Here is a 21,275-nt window from a genome sequence, read left to right on the forward strand (position 1 = left end):
TAAAGTTGTGCAAACATTTTGCATCATTTTTAAGTGTTCCACTTTTGCCCATTTTAGGGGACAGAAATTTTACCTATAAAAAGATTAAGCTCATAACGTAGCCAAATAGAATATTTGACTGGATGACTAATGTGAACACCACCCTAAATTGGTGAAAGTGTATTGAAACGAATAGCATGTTTTCGAGGGTAATAATACAATAGTGAGAGAAAATTGTATATATGGGATAATATCTTGCCTACTGTCCATTATCCTGAGATTAGCTGCCACCGAGGAGATCAGTGACCCTATAAACAGGGCTGTGGAGTTAGTAAGCCAAACCTCCGACTCCTCAATTTCCATAACTCCGACTCCACGAAAATGGAATCCGACTCCGACTCCACAGCCCTGCCTATAAAAGTACAAGATCAAAGAGATTTTCACAGAGCACATCACGCCTTAGTAAAACTTTTAATAATTTAATCTTTGAAAGTATACAATCCTTATTACATAATCTTTAAAGGGATATTCCTGTCATTACAAGTTGTATCCTACCCGCTAGATCAGTGGGAGTCTGACCATTGAGTGCTGTCAGTCTGACTGCCGCTCCATTAACTGGAGCACACAAGTTCCCGATCCTGGCAATCAGTGGGCCTTTAACTACCGCTGAACCTGTTTGTGGAGAGAACAGTATACATCAATGATTATACTGCTCATGTCTGGATAACTGTCAGTTTTTGACATGAAAATGTGATATATTACCAGAAATGTCACCGGAAATTCCCATTGATGTGTATTGTTATGCATATAGCTTTATTATGTCACAATAAACATACGAGGGGCAGAGTGACATCTTGTATTACTAGTACAATGGACCGGATCTTGTAAAAATCTGCGATTTTCATGCATCATCCGTGCACCTACTGTGTCTATATATTGTGTCTTATTGATTGGAAAACCAGATAGTAAGATATTAGTTCATTTTTTATTATCACCCGTTTTCTCGGAGCTCTTTATTTTGATAAAAGGAATCCAGCTGTGCCGTATAAACCTTATTATTCATAAATGCAGAAGAGGGAGAAATATATTGGGTTCACTGTGTACACATGGAAATGACGATGTGCTTCAGCCCACAGCGTTATTAAAGGATAAACTACTTAGTGCTGTTGAGGAACCTTCACTTTCCATCAGGGGAACGTGACATACAAGATGTACAGCGTGATCTGAGCTATGATATGATCCATTGACGTTACCGGCTAAAATCCTGAATCTGCAGGAAATCCTTTGTCTGCCGTCTAAGAACATTTCATCTCTGCGATTTTTATTATTTGTCGTGTAGTCCTCGTGACCCTGTAAGCATTCAGATGACATAAAATTGTGTGAATATGGGAACATCAATGCAAATGGTGGTTACCATTGTAGATTTGCAGCAATGGGGTCCTGGGCTTAAATCCCACCAACATCCCCTTGGAGCCTTTATACTCACTCTCTCTCTGTTTGCGTGGGTTTCCTCCAGGTTCTCTGGTTTCCTCTCACCCTCCAAAAACATATTGATACGGAATTTAGATTGTGAGCACCAATGGGGACAGTGATGCAGAGGCGGACATATCATTGGTGCATCCTGTGCAACCTCATAGGGGCCCAAGAGGTAAGAGGGCTCACTTCCACCTCCACGGCAGCAAGCAGCTTTGTTACAGACACAGAGAGGGGCCCATATATTGTTCATTGGTGAGGGGTTGTTGTTCTCCCACACCCTGGCTCCCCACAAATAAATGGTGTCCCAGTTCCCATGTTCTGTAAGTACAGTGCATTCCACTTACATTTTGGCCTCAGGCCTCTGTTGTCTCCACGGATCCAGGAACAGCCACACATTCAATAGGGGACACACAGTTCGTTTTTACTAAACAGTTCAAGTACAGCCATCTTTAACACACAGTTTCGGGCACAGCACCCTCCATCCTCCGCTTCCTCTACTCTGAATATCTCACTCCTGTTTGCACGTTCAGTATGGATTACCCCTACACTTGATCCTCCTGTCAGGCCCAGGGATTCACAATTCGGCTTCGCAGTATTCCGAGATTCGCACTATTATGCTCACACGGTTCCATGCCCATCTTCCACTGTACGGAAGGGTTGTCGGCGCTCTCCATAGCCCATGACTTGAGCCTTAGGCTCTGGATGTTGCAGGAATGTCAGTAAGGAGTTTTGTGCAACTTCATACCCCCAAGCCCCCAAGCGTCTATGCCCAAGCCGTGTTTCAGCCCACTGCATTTGAACTCGCCCTGGCAGCTGTCACCAACAAACTCTCCTCGCTCACTAGCTACACCAGGAAGTTGTTGTCTTTTACTGGCCTTAACCCCTCTCACTTTAGGCTGGACCAATCACCAACTGTCTTTCTCTGTCTGCCCCAGCAGCTGATTGCTGGGCAGACTTCACTTTTCACTTATTTAACTTCAGTCACTACGTTCTAACAATATGCACTGAACTTATTGTATCTAATGTGCCCCCAACTAAATCTTCCCCCTTTCTAATTTAATCTACAAGTCCTATGCTATGCTTTATATACTCTACACTTAACCCTAGACTTTCCCTATATACTACTGTATATACACAAGAATAGCATTATACATTAATCACAATAATTACATTAATCACAATACACTAGTGCCTATAAAACTCTATAGATTCACATATTAATACAGTCACAAAAATAGAATAAAACCATGCCCTTGGTACAAACACTGCTTAGAGAGGGATAGGCATATAATAGCCCCTGTCACACCCTTACACTTGTAGAGGACCCTCTTCTGTCTTTGTCTGCCACTGCATTGATGACAATGTCTATAAAGTGTTGTGAACTAATGGTGCCATATTAAAGGAAATCTGTCACCCCCCCTTCCCCCGGGACGTATAGGACCTATTAATATGGGCAAACAGGTAATACAAATGTTACACTGGTTCTACCTGTATGTCTCATATTAACAGTCTTGTTGGGAAATCTTATAATCTTTCTTTATGCTAATGATTTCTTCCAAGCTTCGGGGCATGTGGTGCCTAGAAGAAATCCCTGCCTCCTCTCCTCATTGTAATACTTACCCCCTCCCATCAGCGTCAGTTATGGCGCCTGAATCCTGCTACTGCGCTCTTCACGCCCTCAAAAATCCATACTTCATGTGAGGGAGGGCCAGGCCAAAGTCATGGCCGAGGACACCGGGGCATTTGTGCCCTGGCCTCACATCACATGAAAATAGTGTCCATTACTCTGCATACCTGTGGCTTCACTTTCTGCGCCATCAGGGTCCCCTCTGCTCTGCTCTAGACTCCCTGTAGACGGTTTTGCACAGATTGAGACACTTCATATCAACTTTTATATGAACAACTTTACTGTTTTCTTTACGCAGCACACCCATATTCTTCACAGCATTTACAAGAGGTTTCACATTGCACATTTCTTCCTTCCGTATTGTATGGTTCCTCAGCGTCTTCCATTTTTAGCTCTGCTACGGTTAGACCTTTCTTTTTCTGTTTCGCCACACACATGAGTATCAGCCTCTGAAGTCAGTTGCCACATGGCGAGCGACCAGCAATCTGTACTATACTTTGCGGTGACACAGCGTACTCCTGGTCCAAACTAACTGCATCTGAGAGTTCCATCAGCAGTTTCGCAATGGATCTGAGGGCATTAGCCCATGCGATAAGTTGCCATATAATGGAGCCACCTGAGTCCCCGCACTGTCACTGCTTCGGTCTTAAGTCTCCTTTCCTGCAGCTGTACTGGCCTACTGCTGTTCAGGCCTGGTGCTGTGGATGGCTGGGCCTCTCCCTTGATAAATGTTGCATGGTCACTGCTAACATTCTGGGCACTTAAGCCCGTGAAGGCGGTTTGGGCACCCTTGCCCAACTGACTCAAATGAGGAAATCCTTCCTCTCTTAGCTGCAGCTGACCCCTCCTATAAATAACTATGTACACTATGCTACCCCATCTAGTGTTTCATCTAAGGTACTGCACATTCCCTATAATAAAGCATACATTGTAAACCGCACACAAAATGACAGAAATACGGCAAAATTGCAGCATATAAGGACATAACAGCAATTACCATATAATAATAATCATTTTTACTTATATAGCGCAAACATATTCCACAGCGCTTTACAAATTATAGAGGGGACTTGTACAGACAATAGACATTACAGCATAACAGAAATCACAGTTCAAAATAGATACCAGTAGGAATGAGGGCCCTGCTCGCAAGCTTACAAACTATGAGGAAAAGGGGAGACACGAGAGGTGGATGGTAACAATTGCTTTAATTATTTGGACCAGCCATCGTGTAAGGCTCGGGTGTTCATGTAAAGCTGTATGAACCAGTTAACTGCCTATGTGTGTAGCAGTACAGACACAGAGTGCTATTAACTGCATAAAGTGTATGAGAACATGATGCGAGGAACCTGATTATGTTTTTTTTTTTTTTTATTAGGCCACACAGGGATAGTTAGGTTAATGCGTTGAGGCAGTAGGCCAATCTGAACAAATGAGTTTTTAGGGCACGTTTAAAACTCTGGGGATTGGGGATTAATCGTATTAACCTGGGTAGTGCATTCCAAAGAATCGGCGCAGCACGTGTAAAGTCTTGGAGACGGGAGTGGGAGGTTCTGATTATTGAGGATGCTAACCTGAGGTCATTAGCGGAGCGAAGGGCACGGGTAGGGTGGTAGACTGAGACCAGAGAGGAGATGTAGGGTGGTGCTGAGCCATGGAGTGCTTTGTGGATGAGGGTAGTAGTTTTGTACTGGATTCTGGAGTGGATGGGTAGCCAATGTAATGACTGGCACAAGGTAGAGGCATCGGTGTAACGGTTAGTGAGGAATATGACACTGGCTGCATCATTCAGGACAGATTGGAGCAGGGAGAGTTTGGTAAGAGGGAGGCCGATTAGTAGAGAGTTACAATAGTCCAGACGAGAATGAATGAGTGAAACAGTAAGAGTTTTTGCAGAGTCGAAAGTAAGAAAAGGGCGAATTCTAGAAATGTTTTTGAGATGCAGATAAGAAGAGCGAGCCAGTGATCGGATGTGGGGGGCGAATGAAAGCTCGGAATCAAGGATGACCCCAAGGCAGCGGGCATGTTGCTTTGGAGTAATGGTGGAACCGCACACGGAGATGGCAATGTCATATATTGCATATCTCATATATCACATATATCAAGAGTACAATGAGAACCGGTCACTATGACCTCCGGTGTGTGCGCCAATAAAATGCTCTCCCCACTTCCTCCCTGCACAGTCATCACTAGGAACCATGTGTACATGGCGATGACTATGCAGGGAGAGTAGAGCTCTCTCCATACATGACAGATACTGAGTATAATAAATAGCTAGTATCTGTTTCAAACAGCTGTGGCCAGAGATGAGATCCCACTGCGGCTGTTAATCGTTTAAACGCTGCAGACAATCTTTGATAGCAGCATTGCTTCACTATGGCAGTCATTGGACTTGCTGAAGTGCCATGTTGCCGCTGTCTTGGTGTTCCAGAAAGGCCGTACTGGGCCTCTGGCCCTTGGGGGAGGCCACCATGACAGGGAAACGTGCGACAATAGGGAGCTCAGGAGTGCTGGGGGGTATAGGGTTAAAAGAGAGCTGATGGGAGGGACGGAGTTTTTTGAATTTGAAGGGAGAAGCAGGGGTGGGGGCAGGGGAGGGGGGACTTTATAAAAGGGGGTGGCCATGTTAGTGGGGCAACCATTTGGGTACTCACCGGCCAGAGACGGAAGCTCCCACCCACCCTCCCTTTGTTGTTTAAGGTTTAAAGTTTTAAAATCAGTTGTTATTAATTATGGGTTCAGAGGTAGGGTTTCTAGCATTACGAAGGTATTTATGTACGTTTAAGTATGGAAGAATATCTGTCGCGGCAGCGTGGCAGGGGGTGGTGGTCCTCGAAGTTGGTAGAAGTGGAAAATGGCGGATTAATGGGGGGGGGATCTCAATAGGTCCTGGACTCCCCGGGGTGATTTAAAATGGTCAAAGGGGTATAGATAATCCCATGGAAGGGATTATTAGGGGAACCACAAACAGGTGTGCGGTTTTGGCCTGGCGGGTGGAGTTTGCCTCCGAGCTGGTGCATAGCGGCTGGGGGTAAGGTGGATATAAGGCCAAAATAGGTGGGACGTTTGGCTGGAAAATGTTCAATATATGTTTCGGGCTTCGAGGATCATCCACTTCCGGGGTTTATTGTTCCAATATTGTTGTATGTTTAAATGTTAATAAACGGCTGCTGTGCCCAATTAATCCAACCTGATTTGTCGTGTGTTTTAATAGGGTTATTCTCTTGCTACAGGAGAATGGGGAGGCGGCCGTTATCTCGGGGGTGACATGAGGTGAGATAAGGGGTCTTTCATTAGAGCTCACAGGAATCACGGATACCCGTTGTCATGTGAAGCTCATTTATATGTTGAGATTCAAAGGGGGATGAGATGTATACTGTAATATTGGGGTATTACAGTAAGAAATCGGTCAATCGAGGGCTCAAGTCTACTGAAGGGACTAACAAATAAGATAAAAAATTAAGAAAAGAAAACTTGATTAAAAGATATAAAAGTTCAAATCACCTCAATTTTCCCTCATCGGAAGTAAGTTAATTAAAAAAATATTGCCGCATTCATAAATATCCGATCTATTAAACTATAAAATTAATTAACCGATCAGTAACCAGAAAATAGATTAAAACACTACACAAGTTTTTATCCAGTCACTACTTCCTGCAAAATGTGATAAAAACAAATTAAAACTTTGCACATAGCCAAAACTTATATCCATAAAATTGTCAGCTCGTCACACAAAAAAAAATAGCCCTCAACCGGCTCATTTAATGGGGGGGATAGCTCAGATCTCAGAAAATGGTGACATAAAACCGCCCAAATTTATTTTTTTACAAGTTTCTCAAATTTAATGACCTGGAGAATCATGATTCAGAGGAATTTTTTACCACAGAATGTATGGTGTAAAAACAAAAAAAAAAGCAAAAGTCATGGCGAAATTGCAATTTTTCCGCTCTTGGAAGAAGGGGGAGAAAAATAAGCCCAAAAACGAAAATTATTTGAATAGGAAATGGGTTAATGGAACACTGCAACAAAAATGTTAAGAAATTCCATCGATTTCTCCTTTAATTTAATCTTTTTATTATCCTATTTTGTTTCATATTACAACTAAAACAGAAAAAAAATATAGGCGAGTCACGTTGGATACTCGGAAGAGAATAGTGCATGCTGAAATTGTTTTATTCTTTTTTTCTTGCAGACATTTGATCTATGTAATAAAAAAAAACAAACAGCCCTATGAATAACATTGGTTCAAGTGCTGGCCAAGTGATGCCATTATTTATCACAGAGAGAACTTGGACCAAAAACACGATCGTGTTAACAGGGATTAACACAACTGGAGGCAACAGTAAAAAAGAATAATAAGGGGGCAGGATGTCAGTGGCCCATCAGCCCAAAATGGAGCTAGTCAGCAGGAAATAATGTTTATGTTCTCTGCAGCTTTTCTACCGACCGACTGTTTCAGGATGATGCAAAAAATGACGCAGACTAACAAACAGAGCAGTAAGATTGATTTTTTTTTAATTTGAACATTAATTTCCAGATTTATTGATCCTCTAAGGCAGGTTCAGCAGTTTGGCCCTTTCAGTGAACAGTCATACAAGTACACAAGGGTAGACATCTTGTTGGATTCTGATTCTGTAGCCTCATCTAAAACATGCAAATTGGAAGATAACGTGATCCATGCAGCCGCATTAGCTTGAGTATTTTTTTTCGAGCACACCAAAAATACTCACTTAGGACACGAGTGTGTTCAGATAACACCTTATCCAAGCACGCTCGCTCATCACTAAACTAGACACCTTATGGAATGTATCTAGATGTGTGGTGGGCACTTTGAACCTAAAAGTGCTTCACATAAGTTTATAATGCTGAACTGTGAAAATGAAGAAATACATTTTTCCCACAAAAATGTTGGTTCTGCCCCAAGTTTTTTTATTTTCACAAGGGTAGCAGAGCAAAATGGAACATACAATTTGTGGTATCCAGAGTACACTGATAACCCATATGTGGTCAAAAACTACTTTTGAGGCAGAGTGCAAAGCTCAGAAGGTAAGACGGTAAAAAACACCATATTGGAGTTTACATTTTGCTGGAATGGTTTGAGGTTCCATTGTCACAATGGCAGAGCCCCTGAGGTGTCAAAACAGCAGAAACCCCCCATAAGTGACCGCATTTTACAAACTACACCTCTCAATGAATTCATCTAGGTGTGCAGTGAGCATGTTGACATCACATATCCCTCACAAAAGTTTATACCATTGAGCGGAAAAGAATGAATAATACAATTTTTACCTCTAAAATTGTGTTTTAGCCCCAATTTTTTTATTTTTATAAGGGCTAATAGGAAAAATGAACCTCTCAGTTTGTTGTGCAATTTCTCCTGAGTGCACCAATACCCTACATGTAATTTGGAACAACTTTTGAGGCACAGAGCAAAGCTCAGAAGGGACAGAGTGCCGTATTGTAGTGCAGATTTTACTATTATGGTTTGTAGGTGCCATGACCCACTGGGAGAGTGGACTTTGAGGGGCCAATATATTGAAAACTCCCCAAAAGTGATACCATTTTTAAAAACGCACCCCTGAAATACTTTAAAGCTGCTGCCTGGAAATATTTTAACCCTTCAGTTTCTACACCTCAATCAATGCAACGTGGAATGAAAAAAAAAATGTATAAGTTTACCTGAAAAATGTTGCTTTAGCCCCAAATTTCTCTCTTTTGCAAGAGGTAACACAAAAACAATAACAAAAAAAATTGGACCCCACAGTTTGTTACCCACCTTATGAGCACGGCGATACCTCACATGTAGTCAAAAAGTTCTGTCTGGACAAATGGCAGGACTTGTGTCTTTTTTCTGTGCCTATTGCAGTCATGTTATTTGTAAATTTTAGCCTGGATTTGAATACATTCTGTTTTTATATTTTGGCTAAATACCAGGCTTACATTCACGTTTTCTGGATTTTGTTAGGTTCTTTGGTGGAAGAAAGAACATCTGCAAAAGTGCATATATCCTTTAAAGGTGTTATGTGGAGAAAAAAAGTTATAGCCTATCTGAACGATAGATTAATACATTTTTCCCATTGTAGATCTGACTGATGAAACCTTCACTGATCGGCAGAATGGAGACATTTTATCCCCTTTAGAATGGAGTTGCGGTGTATAGGCTCAACCGTCACTCTATTAATTCCCTATGAGGTTGCTGAGCATTGGACTTGGCTTTTTTCTGCCGCCCCGTAGAGTATGTATGGAGGGAGTCCGACTTCCGACCTGCTTCTCCATTTTGTAATGAGAATAAAGTGGTCCCAACGGTCAAACCCAACCGATCAGAAAGTCTTCACCTATCCTATTAACAGCTGTTTGACCCATGTCATTATTTGTTGGCATATAGGTTTTGAAGGTTTTGAAAATAAACACTCAAAATGCATGTTCCAAATTATTATGCACAGCAAAGTTTTCAACCTTTTTTTTTTTATTTTGAACAACAAAATGGTCAATTGTGAAGTTATAAGCATTATCAGCTTATTACAAAATGAAATCAAACAGTTTTCAAGTGAAAACTTTATTCTAGGTGATGTTACATTTGCACATAGGACCCCTTGTTCGAAAGAAGCTTCTGAACTCTCTCGTCCATTGAATTTGTCAGTTTTTGGATGGTTTCTGCTTCAATTGTTTTGCATGTGGACAGAATACCCTCCCAGAGCTGTTGCTTAGATGGGAACTGCCTCCCGCCATCATAGACACTCCTTTTGATGATGCTCCAGAGGTTCTCAATGGGGTTGAGGTCAGGGGAAGATGGTGGCCACACCATAAGTTTGTCCTCTTTTATGCCCATAGCAGCCAGAGATGCAGATGTGTTTTTTGCAGCATGAGACGGTGCATTATCATTCTTGAAAATGATCTTGCTGCGGAAAGCACGGCTCTTCCTCTTGAACCATGGCAGGAAGTGTTGTTTTAGAAACTCCACATAGATTATGAAGTTCATCTTTACCCCTTCAGGGAACATAAAGGGGCCGACAATCTCTCTCCTCATGATTCCAGCCCAAACATTACTCCACCTCCTCCTTGTTGGCACCTTAGCTGTGTTTTCATGGGGTGTCCATCAACCAGCCATCCTCCACTCCATCCATCTGGACCATCGAGCGTTGCACGGCACTCATCGGTGAACAGAACAGTTTGGAAGTCAGTCTTCATGTATCGTTTGGGCCACTGGAGCCGTTTCTGCTTGTTGCAGTGGATAGAGGTGGTCGACAGGATGGCTTACACACAGCTGCAAACCTCTGAAGGACCGTGCATCTTGTTGTTCTGGGGACGTTGGAGGCACCAGCAGCTTCAAAAACTTGTCTGCTGCTATGACAAGGCATTTTTGCTGCTGCTCTTTTAACCTTACGCAATTGCCTGTTGGAAAGAGTCCTCAATTTTTCCTTATCAGCATGCTCACGTGTGTGCTGGGAATCAGCTACATACTTCTTGATTGTGCGATGATCACGATGAAGTGTCTTGGCAATGTTGATTGTAGTCATGCCTTGACCTAAATACTCCACAATTTGTTGCTTCTCAGCAGCCGACACATCCTTTTTTTTTCCCATTTTGGCAAAAAATGTAGACTGCTTAATAATGTGGAACAGCCTTCTTAAGTAGTCTTGCCTTTATTTGGACACACCTGCCAAACTAATTTGCACAGGTATCTGCAATTGCTTTCAGTGATATAAAGAGCCCTGACACACATCACCATCAATGAGTTTAAGGCCTTGTTCACACGATCCTTTTTTCACTGCGGATTTTTCAGGTCCTGATTTGTGAAACCCGCAGTGCAAAACCTGCGGTGGTTTTCACTGCGGTTTTCAGTCCTTTTTCTACTGCGGATTCCACTGCGGGTTTCCAGCTGCTTTTTCCTATTGGTGCAGGTGGAAACCCGCTGCGGAATCCGCAGAAAGAATTGACATGGTACTTCTTTTTTTCCCGCAGAAAATCAGCGCGGATTTTCGAGTGGAAAAAAGGAACGTCGGAACAGCGGGTTTTTTTTCCATAGGGTAACATTGTACTGTACCCTGCATGGAAAAAGGATGCTGATCCGCAGCTTCAAATCCGCTGCGGATCCGCAGCAAAAACCGCAAAGTGTGAACATAGCCTAAATGTCAAACAAAATAATTCTAACCTTATCACTCCTAAACTCTTTGTGCATAATAATTTGGAACACAGTGTATATAAAAAGATTCTGATGAAACCCGGCTCGCCAGCGTTTTGCTGCAGATTTGTACTTACTGGGTCATCACGAGATATATTTAATCATTTGTCAGCGTCCACCTGAACAATGCACAAAATTGCAGTTGTAGATCTGTCTGATCGCTGTAGGTTTGCAAAATCTGATTACAAAGTCGCCATCGGTGTCACCCAGGATATCAGCGCTACATATCCCCTTTATCAGCGGCAGCCCTCACATATTGCATCTAGACATTTGTTCCCAGAACTGCAGCGTCTGTGTTCTGTCATTTATTTGCAGTCTGTGCTGTTTCTCTCGTCTTCGTTTAGACGAAAACACTTTGAGGCCTGCGGTGTCAGCGGGTCATGGCGTGGGACTAATGAGGACGCAGAACACGGCATCCTGTTATTCTGGGAAGCCTGAATACCCCCATATGCTGTACATTATTTAGCAGTATGATGTGCCAATGTTGGCTGAGTACTTGTCAAACCAGCATGTTTAGACATTTCCTCCACCCATTAGACATGATGACCTGAAAAGCTCTTGGGGATTTTTGTTGTTAAATTTCACTCACTTTAACAATATAATTTTTAAGGCTCATTAACCTGAAGATTGAAGTAAGACAAAGTTTAAAAAAATGGCAATTAGTTCTGATCCCTAGGTTTAAGAGGACTGTGCTTCAGAAGGAGCAATGTTCCACTGATTATGACCGCGTGTCTGCTATGACGCACAGACTGAAGGTGAGATTCCCTAAAATAACGGGCCTCACTGAGGCTTGAAGCTCTTTGTCTTTTGCCTTAGAGACCTTTTAAGTCTACGTCAGAAACCTACTATTACCTGCAATAAAATATTATGTACCAAAAATACAAAGGGTAATGATAGATCCCTAGAAGTGGCAAGGCACAATCACAGAATTATAACGTCTTGTGACATGCCTCATTGACATGTGATGTCAGAGATGTAATTGTTAAATCTATAAGTTATTTAATAATTGATAGTGAATATTAATCAAGGCTATAAACTCCAGATTACCCCGGGGACCCCCTGATGTGAATATGTAATGGATCGCAGACCTGGCAGGACTGACTGAGGAATTTTGTGATATGACAGCATGACAAGAGAGGCAAGCAGATTACTTTAAAATCCCTTGTCCTCCTTTGCAAATTATGAATTGAGGTTTTTATGAATGGCATAGATATGACAGATGTGAGACATATTTTCAGAGTCATGGCGAACACTACGTGTTGTTTTATGTCACTGGACTGTTGCGGCAACAACTCCAAATTAATATGGCTCAGAGGGATGATGCTCTCCCTGCCATGTTCCCTATCTATGGAAAGGTAAAATTATGATAGGAAACCTGACAGTAATACCTCCCGCCTGGTACCTCCATGGGAAAAGATTTTTGGGAAGTTGGGGATCCCATAATTCTCGAAAAGAACTAGCCAAATCTCTAACCAGCCATGGAGGTATGTGGGTGTGACTTGTGTTATTAAAGGCAAGTATTGAACTACAGTATGATCAGTGTCAGTCCTGGGAGACAGATTGTGCTGTGGTTCTGTACTGTTACCACCCAAAAAACTAAGAGCTCCCCTTCATAAGAGACATAGCCAGCCCTGCAACATCAGATTTAGTATGTTTATATCATGGCCTCATAGAACCCATTCATACAATAAAACCACAAAACGCTTTAATTGTGGATAAAAATGGCCGTGTAGTTTATTTAGGGTTACATAAATTAATTAATCACCAATAAATAAACTCCATAAATTATAAAACCAAAGTACCAAACTTTTCCAATAAACCAATCCACCCAGACATGGGTGATTTTCCCACAATTAAACTACACGACAGTAAAATTACAAGAATTCAGGGGAGGGAGGGTGGGGTCTTCTTTATCTTCTTCCGCTGACAGAATGACCAGATACCACAAAACAGGTGTTTATATATTCAAAAAAAGAGCGGCAAAGCTGCTAACAGCCAATAGAAAACCGTTACAATAGCTGCCAAACATACCAGAAAAAACTGGATAAAACCAGTGTCACACTTTCAGAGATGACTGACCTGACCTTTATTTGACCTTTCTTCTGACAGAAAGTCATATTAAATGACAGGGTCCATGAGGCCATGAGACCCCCGCTATATTTCTTTCAGGTTTACGCGGGGGGCTAACATGGCCTCATAGAACCCATTCATACAATAAAACCACAAAACGCTTTAATTGTGGATAAAAATGGCCGTGTAGTTTATTTAGGGTTACATAAATTAATCACCAATAAATAAACTCCATAAATTATAAAACCAAAGTACCAAACTTTTCCAATAAACCAATCCACCCAGACATGGGTGATTTTCCCACAAGGCCAGGACTCAGCGAGACATGGCCCCCCCAAACCACACAGCCATTTTTCAATGATAGTTTGTAGGTCCAAATTAAAAATATCAAGGCCGATATCAGATAAATGAACCAAATCAGGCCTATAAAGGCCCGGTAAAAAACCCTCCAAATCCAAATGCCGGAATGAAAACCCTGAAATTAAAAGAAAAAATGTTTCCATGGATTTATTGACCCTTCTCCGGATTTTATCTAAAAAAGAAAATTGATTGTCGTGCCACAAAAGTCTGGGAATAATCTTGAAAAAACGAAGTTTGAATCAGGCAGAATTTGCTTAAGATAAATAATATCGGATCGAATGGCCGATAATAAGTCAAGAGTCCTGATTTTTCCGAGATCATTCCCAGCTACATGAAATATAATTAAATCAGGGGAAGGAAATTTAATTAGCCATTTCTTCACTTCAGCAACCAGGCAATGCCATTTCAAGCCGCGAACTCCATGCCACCAGACCTGAATATCAGAAGGATTAAAAGATAAATTTTCAGCATAAGATCGTTGGCTGGCCCTCTTCCTGGCCCAGAAGATAAAAGAATGTCCGACTATCCAAATGACTAGCGGACCTGAAAGAAAACCAATAATTAATAGTCATACAGATCATGTCGTACATATAATTTGAACCTTTTGGAGTTCCATCTTCCCAATTCCTTTATCCCTGAATCGGAAAGCCCGGCCCTAGATGCCTCCGTAGCTGCTCCGATTCTAAACGAATGAGATGTGATTTTAAGGTGTTTTTTACCCAAAAAGCGTAAACATTTCTTTAGGACAAAATTAAATTGAAAGACAGTAACAGGAGAAAAATCTCTATGAATTAATAATGGGCCCTGCCCCATAGGTCTGACCTTAAACCAATTTGCCGTGTTATCAACAGGGCAAATGATAGAGACATGGATCGCGTTAATTTTCAACCCAGATCCCCTGCCTAATTAATCTGTCTTTAATTTTCTTATAAATAAAATAAAAAAAAAAAAAAAAAAACTACTCATGAATCTGGACATCCGAAATCATGAGTCCCGAAGGCTCTGATTTCTTAACAGAAACCACCTCACCAACGCGAAGTGCTCCAAAAAAGGACAGAGAAAAAAAATAGAGCTAAATAATAAGGCTTCCTTAAAATTTACACAAACGTGGATGAGACAGGAGCACAATTCTTTCAATAAAGACAGGGAAATAGGTCGTCTCGAGTCAGGTATAAAATTGGTTTTCCTAAAGCCGTTTAAAAACTGCTTTACTGGAAAAAGATTAGTTAAAGCAATACTGCCAGAAAGTTTAAGGAAAAATGAAACTCCTGCTAGGCATTTCGCTATTGCATAGTAAGACAAACCGTTTTGTACTAAAGATTCAGCAAACTTTAGTGCTGCTACCGGATTAGAAACTGTTGGGTCAAAATAATGTAGGTTGCAAAAATTGTTCCAATTCAGCCATGCAGCCGAATAGTCAGCCCATGATCTATTAGATAACGATTTTTTATTTTTTTTTTAAATAAAATACTGTATCAGAGTGCAATCATGTCCCAAATTGAAAGGGGTAAGAGGGTCCTTCCGAATCCACGTTGGGAACCTGCAGGAATAAATTCGACCACTGACGATTTTGTAAAGAGTCAGTTATGAAAAGAAATTGGCTCTTTCCCAACTTTGCTTTCAGGCATTGTAAAACTAATTGTCTCAAAATTCTGGCAGCAAAAGTATTTTTAGAAGATAACGTGTTGATAGAAAAAAAAAAATTAAATAAATAAAAATAAATAAAAACAACTACTGCCTGGTTAGTGGAAAGGAGTAAAATCCTGGAATTCTGCATTAGTGATCTCCAAATTAATATTCCTGCAAAAATAGAAAAAAGTTCCAACACCATTACGTTTGAAGTTACTTTCTTAGACACCCAACTTATTGGCCACAGGATGGACATCCAATGGGAGTCAAATAAAATACTGAAGCCACGCTGGCTATCCGCTGTGAAAAGAAAGGGAAAAGAATCGCCAGAGACAAAAAATGACTGCCACAAAGATCTGCCGTTATGCTCTGACAAAAAGGAGAGCCAAATTCTAGCGTCTTCCTTTAGGTCAGAACGGATACTAACATGCGAATGAGGTGAAGATACACCTTAAGTGGCATCCTATAAACTTCTGCAAAAAGCCCGACCTATAGGAATGACGCAAACCGCAAAATGCAATAGACCTAACAATGAATGAATTTCCTTAAGAGTGACCTTGTTCTTGGCTAAAAAATTTGATAACACAATGCGCAGTTTAAAAATTTTCTCATCAGGAAGTCAGATTCCATTTTTTGATAATCAAGAGTGATTCCCAGAAATTCGATAGATCTAGATGGACCAACTGTTTTTCTGTGAGCAATAGGAACACCGAAGTGCTCACACATTTGGATAAAAAAAAAAACAAACAGTCATCAAAATAAAAACCTAAAGAATTAAAACCGCACGGGTGAACAGGAAGGAGTCTAAAAGCAGACTTAATATCTGACTTGGACATTAAAGCATTAAAACCAAATTTCTTGAGGATTTCTAATGCAGAATCAAAAGATGAATAGGACATGGAGCATAAAGCCTTGTCCACTTCATCGTTCATGGATGAACCCAGCGGATATGATAAGTGGTGAATTAGCCGGAAAGAGCCCTCATCTTTTTTTTTTTTGGTACAATACCCAATGGTGATATATGGAAATTAACAAACTGCGGGGTTAAAAAAGGGCCTGAAACTCTGCCTAGCTGAATTTCATTAATAATTTTATCCCTAGCTGCCTCAGGGTGAGCCTTTAAAGAGGGTAAATTAGGAACAACAGAACAGCCCGCCCCTTTAAATTGTGGGTTAAAAAATCATTCTGAAAAACCATTAAAAAGCAGCTCACTGGTCCCCTGGTCGGGATATTTGCTTAGGCACACTGACATGTTTGCCAGAATCACTGGCGTCTGTGCTTTTTGAATTAGGCTCCTTACCTGAGGACTGTTGAGCTGCTTGTTACTTAAAACATTTAGACATAGGGTGTGAGTTACCACAGAACGAGCATTCATGGCGGAATCTACAGTTGTTGTTCCACTTACAAAAGGAATCGTTGAAAGCGAAACAAACACCGTGTTTACTTGAACTAGAAAGGGGCTGAAATAACTTGTTGCAGAGATGGGGAGATTTTTCACCCAAAACTGCAGCAAAAATAGAAAAAGCTTGCACCCAGTTGTTGAAAGATTTAAAGTTGGTGCGTTTAACCCCTTAAGCCCGTATGACGTACTATCCCGTCGAGGTGGGGTGGGCCTTAATTCCCGGTGACGGGATAGTACGTCATACGCGATCGGCCGCGCTCACGGGGGGAGCGCGGCCGATCGCGGCCGGGTGTCGGCTGCATATCGCAGCTGACATCCAGCACTATGTGCCAGGAGCGGTCACGGACCGCCCCCGGCACATTAACCCCCGGCACACCGCGATCAAACATGATCGCGGTGTACCGGCGGTACAGGGAAGCATCGCGCAGGGAGGGGGCTCCCTGCGTGCTTCCCTGAGACGATCGGTACAAGGTGATGTACTCACCTCGTACCGAACGTCTTCTCCCTGCAGGCCCCGGATCCAAAATGGCCGAGGGGCTGTATCCGGGTCCTGCAGGGAGCACTTCCGGGTCGGAGCAGGCTGCAGATGAAAGCTGCAGCCTGCTCCGATGAAAGTATGATCGCAGATCTAATAGAGTGCTGTGCACACTATCAGATCTGCGATCTGTGATGTCCCCCCCTGGGACAAAGTAAAAAAGTTAAAAAAAAAATTTCCACATGTGTAAAAAAAAAAAAAAATAATTCCTAAATAAATAATAATAAAAAAAAAAATATTATTCCCATAAATACATTTCTTTATCTAAAAAAAACAAACAAAAACAATAAAAGTACACATATTTAGTATCGCCGCGTCCGTAACGACCCAACCTATAAAACTGGCCCACTAGTTAACCCCTTCAGTAAACACCGTAAGAAAAAAAAAAAAAAAAACGAGGCAAAAAACGCTTTATTACCATACCGCCGAACAAAAAGTGGAATAACACGCGATCAAAAAGACGGATATAAATAACCATGGTACCACTGAAAACGTCATCTTGTCCCGCAAAAAACGAGCCGCCATACAGCATCATCAGCAAAAAAATTAAAAAGTTATAGTCCTCAGAATAAAGCGATGCCAAAATAATTATTTTTTCTATAAAATAGTTTTTATCGTATAAAAGCGTCAAAACATAAAAAAATGATATAAATGAGGTATCGCTGTAATCGTACTGACCCGAAGAATAAAACTGCTTTATCAATTTTACCAAACGCGGAACGGTATAAACGCCTCCCCCAAAAGAAATTCATGAATAGCTGGTTTTTGGTCTTTCTGCCTCACAAAAATCGGAATAAAAAGCGATCAAAAACTGTCACGTGTCCGAAAATGTTACCAATAAAAACGTCAACTCGTCCCGCAAAAAACAAGACCTCACATGACTCTGTGGACCAAAATGTGGAAAAATTATAGGTCTCAAAATGTGGAGACGCAAAAACTTTTTTGCTATAAAAAGCGTCTTTTAGTCTGGTTTCACACTTGCGTTTTTATCTGCATGCGTTTTTTAAAAAAACCGCATGTGTGAAAAAATGCATGTAAACGCGGTAAAACGCATGCGTTTTTATAGAAAAACACAAGAAAACAAGAAAAAAACAAAAAACCCTAACCCTACCCCTAACCCTACCCCTAACCTGAAATACGTGGCACTGAAATACGTGGCACTGAAATATACGTTTATATACGTATATACGTATATAAGTGCCACGATATTTCAGTGGCCACGTATATAAGTGCCACGTATTTCAGTGCCACGTATTTCAGTGCCACGTATTTCAGTGCCACGTATTTCAGTGCCACGTATTTCAGTGCCACGTATTTCAGTGCCACGTATTTACGTGCCACGTATTTACGTGCCACGTATTTTTCAGTGCCTGAAATACGTGGCACTGAAATTCGTGGCACTGAAATTCGTGGCACTGAAATATCGTGGCACTGAAATATCGTGGCACTGAAGTATTTACGTGCCACGTATTTTTCAGTGCCTGAAATACGTGGCACTGAAATACGTGGCACTGAAATACGTGGCACTGAAATATCGTGGCACTGAAATACGTGGCACTGAAATACGTGGCACTGAAATACGTGGCACTGAAATACGTGGCACTTAAATACGTGGCTCTTAAATACGTGGCACTTATATACGTGGCACTTATGACTGTCAGAAAATGTTCAGTAAACGGTTAGGGGTGAGGTTAGGGGTAGGGTTTCAGGTAGAATTGGGGAGCTTCCACTGTTCAGGCACATCAGGGGCTCTCCAAACGCGACATGGCGTCCAATCTCAATTCCAGCCAATTCTGCGTTGAAAAAGTAAAACAGTGCTCCTTCCCTTCCGAGCTCTCCCGTGCGTCCAAAAAGGGGTTTACCCCAACATATGGGGTATCAGCGTACTAGGGACAAATTGAACAACAACTTCTGGGGTCCAAGTTCTCTTGTTATCCTTGGGAAAATAAAAATTTGGGGGGCTAAAAATCATTTTTGTGGGAAAAAAAATATGTTTTATTTTCACGGCTCTGCGTTGTAAACTGTAGTGAAACACTTGGGGGTTCAAAGTTCTCACAACACATCTAGATAAGTTCCTTGGGAGGTCTACTTTCCAATATGGGGTCACTTGTGGGGGGTTTGTACTGTTTGGGTACATCAGGGGCTCTGCAAATGCAACGTGACGCCTGCAGACCAATCCATTTAAGTCTGCATTCCAAATGGCGCTCCTTCCCTTCCGAGCTCTGTCATGCGCCCAAACAGTGGTTCCCCCCCACATAGGGGGTATCAGCGTACTCAGGACAAATTGGACAACAACTTTTAGGGTCCAATTTATCCTGATACCCTTGTGAAAATACAAAACTGGGGGCTAAATTTCATTTTTGTGAAAAAAAAAAAAAATAATATTTTCACGGCTCTGCGTTATAAACTGTAGTGAAACACTTGGGGGTTCAAAGTTCTCACAACACATCTAGATAAGTTCCTTGGGGGGTCTAGTTTCCAATATGGGGTCACTTGTGGGGGGTTTGTACTGTTTGGGTACATCAGGGGCTCTGCAAATGCAACGTGATGCCTGCAGACCAATCCATTTAAGTCTGCATTCCAAATGGCGCTCCTTCCCTTCCGAGCTCTGTCATGCGCCCAAACAGTGGTTCCCCCCCACATAGGGGGTATCAGCGTACTCAGGACAAATTGGACAACAACTTTTAGGGTCCAATTTATCCTGATACCCTTGTGAAAATACAAAACTGGGGGCTAAATTTCATTTTTGTGAAAAAAAAAAAATATTATTTTCACGGCTCTGCGTTATAAACTGTAGTGAAACACTTGGGGGTTCAAAGTTCTCACAACACATCTAGATAAGTTCCTTGGGGGGTCTAGTTTCCAATATGGGGTCACTTGTGGGGGGTTTGTACTGTTTGGGTACATCAGGGGCTCTGCAAATGCAACGTGACGCCTGCAGACCAATCCATTTAAGTCTGCATTCCAAATGGCGCTCCTTCCCTTCCGAGCTCTGTCATGCGCCCAAACAGTGGTTCCCCCCCACATAGGGGGTATCAGCGTACTCAGGACAAATTGGACAACAACTTTTAGGGTCCAATTTATCCTGATACCCTTGTGAAAATACAAAACTGGGGGCTAAATTTCATTTTTGTGAAAAAAAAAAAAAATAATATTTTCACGGCTCTGCGTTATAAACTGTAGTGAAACACTTGGGGGTTCAAAGTTCTCACAACACATCTAGATAAGTTCCTTGGGGGGTCTAGTTTCCAATATGGGGTCACTTGTGGGGGGTTTGTACTGTTTGGGTACATCAGGGGCTCTGCAAATGCAACGTGATGCCTGCAGACCAATCCATTTAAGTCTGCATTCCAAATGGCGCTCCTTCCCTTCCGAGCTCTGTCATGCGCCCAAACAGTGGTTCCCCCCCACATAGGGGGTATCAGCGTACTCAGGACAAATTGGACAACAACTTTTAGGGTCCAATTTATCCTGATACCCTTGTGAAAATACAAAACTGGGGGCTAAATTTCATTTTTGTGAAAAAAAAAAAATATTATTTTCACGGCTCTGCGTTATAAACTGTAGTGAAACACTTGGGGGTTCAAAGTTCTCACAACACATCTAGATAAGTTCCTTGGGGGGTCTAGTTTCCAATATGGGGTCACTTGTGGGGGGTTTGTACTGTTTGGGTACATCAGGGGCTCTGCAAATGCAACGTGACGCCTGCAGACCAATCCATTTAAGTCTGCATTCCAAATGGCGCTCCTTCACTTCCGAGCTCTGTCATGCGCCCAAACAGTGGTCCCCCCCCACAAATGGGGTATCAGCGTACTCCAGACAAATTGGACAACAACTTTTGGGGTCCAATTTATCCTGATACCCTTGTGAAAATACAAAACTTGGGGGCTAAAAAATCATTTTTGTGAAAAAAAAATATATTTTTATTTTCACGGCTCTGCGTTATAAACTGTAGTGAAACACTTGGGGGTTCAAAGCTCTCAAAACACATCTAGATAAGTTCCTTAGGGGGTCT

At 41.8% G+C, this 21,275-nt stretch overlaps 1 protein-coding gene across 2 annotated transcripts in view; it reads left to right on the plus strand.

Annotated features, from left to right (window-relative positions):
* Positions 1 to 21,275, plus strand: part of NECAB2 (N-terminal EF-hand calcium binding protein 2) — a 414,952-nt gene that overhangs the window by 234,225 nt on the left and 159,452 nt on the right. The gene's annotated exons all lie outside the window — the stretch shown is intronic.

The sequence above is a fragment of the Ranitomeya variabilis genome, chromosome 2 (assembly GCF_051348905.1).
Source record: "Ranitomeya variabilis isolate aRanVar5 chromosome 2, aRanVar5.hap1, whole genome shotgun sequence".
NCBI lineage: Eukaryota > Metazoa > Chordata > Amphibia > Anura > Dendrobatidae > Ranitomeya > Ranitomeya variabilis.